Genomic DNA, 4,585 nt, shown 5'->3' on the forward strand with positions numbered 1-4,585 from the left:
CAGGGAAGAATTTCTTCCCAGTTTCTCACCCAAATTTCCCCTCTGTCAGCTTAAAGCCATTCCCCTTTGTCCTGTCTCTCCAGGCCCTTGGAAACAGTCTCTCTCCATCTTTCCTGTAGCTCCCTCAGGTCCTGGAAAGCCACAATCAGGTCACCCCAGACCCTTCTCCTCTCCAGGCTGACCAATCCCAGCTCTCCCAGCCTTTCCTCCCAGCACAGGAGCTCCATCCCTCTGCTCATCCTGCTTTGCTCCCTGGCCATTGGGAGCAGCTGATTTGAAAACCATGGAAAGAAAAGCACTTTCCTCTCCCAGCCAAGCTGCAAAGAGCCAAGCCAAGGTTCATCCAGGCAGGGATGAGTGAATCCAGCTCCTTCTCCTCTGAGAAGGCTTCCAAAAAATCAGAGCAGGCTGCCTGTGCCTCCCATGGGAGTGACCCAGGGCTGCTCAGCAGTGACCAAGTGGGAAGATCTTCCCTCGTTTCTGCCGCCGGCAATTCAACAATTTGACAACAGATGGGCCTGTAATTACAGCCCGTTTGAGAGCTCTTTAATGCACTGATTTGAAAGGCATTGATTTTCCTTCCTCCAGAAGGAGGATAACAAAGAGCAGGGAAAACATCTCCACCTCCCCGTGATTCCCGCTGCCTGCGTTTCCTCGGCGTGTTCCGCAGGCAAAGTGAAAACATTCGGCTCCAGCCAAGCTGGGAATGTCATTGAATGGAGTCACTGTCTCCCCCAGTCAGGAGCTGAGCTGAAGCTCAGTGTTTGCTGTGAGCAGAACATCAGTCAATCGCCAAAGAAATAAAATAAAAGGAGAAATAAAAGTTCCCGCTGCACACGGGGTCGGCGGGAGGAGCAGAAGTGGGAAGCTCAGTGCCATGGCCGGGGCTGGTGAGGAGCAGAGCTGATGGATATCTGCAGGCAGCCCCGGCTGAGGCAGCAAACACATCCATTTATTTCTATGGTAACGGGAATAACTCAGGGCTACAGTGGAACCCAAATCTCAGCTGGATTGGAGAACTCCGAGTGAGGAGCTCTCCAACTCGAGGGTTTGATTTTAAAGCAACAACCCCAGAGCTCTTCCCCTCTACCTGTGTCTTTTTGTTTTTTTCTCCTCAAACTGGTAAAGAGAAATAAAAAAAATCCTGTTTAAAATCCTGAGAGAAACCCACGGAACAACCCTCAGGCAAAGGTTGGAGCTGAGTTTTGGGAGCCACAGCTTGGCTTGTTGTGCTGGGATGGACATCTTCACAAGGCCATCCTGCACTTTGGGAAGGCTCATGGGAATGAGGAATGGACAAGTCTCCCAGAGCCATCTGTTTAACCAGGAACACAATTCCCTCTTTGCCAATGCCTCGGACTCCCAATTTTAAAAATAAAGCTTCTCCTTCACTGCTTGGGAAGATTTGGAAGCACCAAGGACTCAGTTTCCAGCCTGGCAAAGTTGTGCAGATTTGCCTGGTTTCCAAGACTGATTTCCTTGGGTCTGATCTTATTCCTCTTGTGCTTGTGAAAAATTCTGGGTCTAATCCTTTGCACACAACCAGTTTTTAAACCAATGGACTCAGAAACATCCTCTGCTCCTTCTCAGTTTCTCTGTTCTTCTGAGGTTAAAAGGTATCTTGATTGTGCTGCTCCAGCCCCTCTAATCAGAGGAAATCCAGCTCAAGGACCTTGGATTTCAACACCTCCCTCTAGTCCAAGCCAGGCTTGGCCCCAGCTCTCTCTCACACTCCTGATTCCTGGCTCAGCAGCACTCAGTCCCTGTTCCTTGCTGCCAAGTTCACCAGGAGAGGCTGCTGACACAAGTTCCCCAGGAGTTCTTCCTTCTAAAAATATGGATCACAGCTCCTCCTTTCTTCTTCAGCTGCATTTGGACGAGGCAGTTTCCACGAGGTAGGAGGAGCTTCCCAAGGATCCTGTCCCCACAGCTCCCTGGGAACTGGCACTTCCCCCATGTCCTACATGCACTGGTTTAAACTGGGTTACTCCCATGATGTGTGTCAGCACTTCCATCATCATTCAGCACTTCCATCATCATTCAGCACTTCCATCATCATTCAACATTCCCGCGGGAAAACCACCATCCAGGGGTCATGTTGGGACACAGAATTCCTGTGTGTGACAAGGACTGGCAAGATAAAGACACTTGTGCCCGAGTTAGGGTTGTTCCAAGGGGATGTTTTCACAGGATGGGTCAGGTTGGAAGGGACATCAGTGGGTCCCTGCTCCAGCAGGATCATCCCAGAGCACATGGATTGTGTCCAGAGGGTTCTGGAATATCTCCACTGAGGAGACTCCAAACTGTCTCTGGTCTCTGTTCCATGCTCGGTCACTGCAGAGGGGGGAAGTTCTTCCTCATGTCCAGATGGAACTTCCCAGGTCCCTCCTGTACCATTGCTGGGCCCCTGGAGCAGATCCTGCTCCATCCTCTGCCCCCTCCCTGCAGACCCTGCTGGACATGGCTGAGGGCCCCTCTCAGGGTCTCCTCTGGAGGATGAACATTCCCAGCTCCCTCAGCCTGTCCTGCTTCCAGAGATGTTCCATCCCTTCCTCATCCCTGGAGCTCCAGGATCTCCCTGTCCCTGCTGTGCTGAGGAGCCCAGAGCTGGGCCCAGCCCTGCAGATGTGTCTCCCCATCCCCATGTGTCTCCCTGGATCCCCAGGGCAGGATCCCCTCCCTGACCTGCTGGGAATGCTCTTCCCGTGCATCCCAGGATTCCATTGGCCTGCTGGACCGCAACAACACCCACCAAGGGTCAAACAAACCAAAATACTGCAGTTTGAGGCTTTTAGGTCAATATTAGACCTCTCCCCTCTCCAGAACGTCAACACAAAAAGGTGTTAGAAACACACAGATTATCCAGCTATAAAATATTACACGCAGTAAAGAGGACAGACCCAGGAGAGTTAAAAATAAAAGACAACTGTCACATCACTGTGGAGTGACATCCTCCACACACTGACCCTCCCCAGCACAAACCTGAGCCACCACCCTTCCCGTGCACCCCTGAAGGTCTGGGTGCCCCTCCTGCCCATCTGGGCCCACCCCTGGGGGTGCCAGGAGTTCTTTTTCCTGCCCTGTTTATCCTGTGGTTGGTGGAGCTGCTCTCTGCCCTCTGCCCAGGGCATCAGTCACTAAAAGCACCGGGACAGGGAGTGCTCTCACATTGTCTCTTTGCTCCCTTCATTCAGCCCTTGACTCGAGTGGGTAAAGAATTCAACAAACCTTGAGGGCTTTGGAGAATCCTGCCTCTATCCCAGCACAGACCTTGGGAAAATGACTTTTGCCAAGGTGTTTATTTAGAAGAAAAGTGCTGTTTTCTTCCGGGAACCTCAGGGACCACCGTGTTCTCTCAGCAACGTTTCACGTCTCATAAATGCTAATAAAATGCTAATAAAATATTGGAGGGTAATTCTTAAATTAACCCCGTTCTGATTCAAGCTGATGTTCCCAGTGGGGCTGTTGCACTCCCATTTTGCTTGGCATGTTTCCAGAGGAGGTGATCAAAACCTCCTCTTCCTTTTCTGTTTATCAACCCCACTCTATTTTTATCGGATGACTCTCCCCATTGTCATGGCGAGAGAGGACCAGAGTCTGAGTTCAATTTAGCAATACATGACCATAAATACATCAGCAGATTGAATTACAGGCTGACATGCCAAAAGCAGCTCTCTCCTTTGCTTTTTTTTTTTCCCCTGCCTTCACACGTCTGACTCAATCACAGGTCTCTAATTGAAAAGCCTCGGCAGTGCATGAAGTTCATATCCATTATTGGGAAGCACGATGCCCTGGGAATGCTGATGAGTGTCTGGCAGGGCTGGGGAGTTCTGAGCTCTGTAACCACCCGGCCCTGACCCCCCTCACGAGTGAGAGAGCAAAGCAGTGTAAGTGCCACTGGTACTGATGTTTACAGATGTAACAGCAGAGGGAGGGTGCAGGGTGGAGAGGGGAGAGCTCTGCGTGACTTTTATTTCACTTGTTGCCTTTCAAAATACTCAAAATTCCAAATATTTCACCCTCTTCCTGCCCAGCAGAACCCCAGGCAGGTTAGGAGGGAATAAATCCAACGCAGCCTGGATGTTAAGCCCTTATCTTTCCACTAAACAGTAATTTTCGGGTCTGACTCGCAGCCAGCTGGAGTAAAACCTCCCCACATGGGACTGCAGCTCTCCGCGGAGAGAAAGGATGCGAGGGCGACCCTGGCACTCGGTCTCCCCTTCTGCTCAGGGACGGGAGCATCAAATAACTGTGCCGAAGATGTCAGATCCTCGTCGCTGCCCCCGGAGGAGCCCGCGGGCTCGTGTGCCGTGTTTGGGGGGAGCAGCAGCGAGTCCCCGCGCTCGGGGAGGGGGCTCGCTGAGGACCAGCCCGCGGGAGCCTTTAAAAGGACTTGTCGGGGCTGGAAGGAGCTCAGGCAGGGGAGGAAATGCGGGTCTCTCCTCTCGGAGGGCAGTGGGGGCTCCGGCCCCTCCCGGGAGCAGAACGGAGCCCCAAACGGGCCGGGGGGGCTGCGACCCCCGGGCTGCGGGGTCGGGGCAGAGCGGTGGGAGCGGCAGAGCCAGGTAAGGGCACCCCTGGGATT

The sequence above is a fragment of the Manacus vitellinus genome, unplaced genomic scaffold (assembly GCF_001715985.3).
Source record: "Manacus vitellinus isolate BGI_N305 unplaced genomic scaffold, ASM171598v3 scaffold_12_pilon, whole genome shotgun sequence".
Lineage (NCBI taxonomy): Eukaryota > Metazoa > Chordata > Aves > Passeriformes > Pipridae > Manacus > Manacus vitellinus.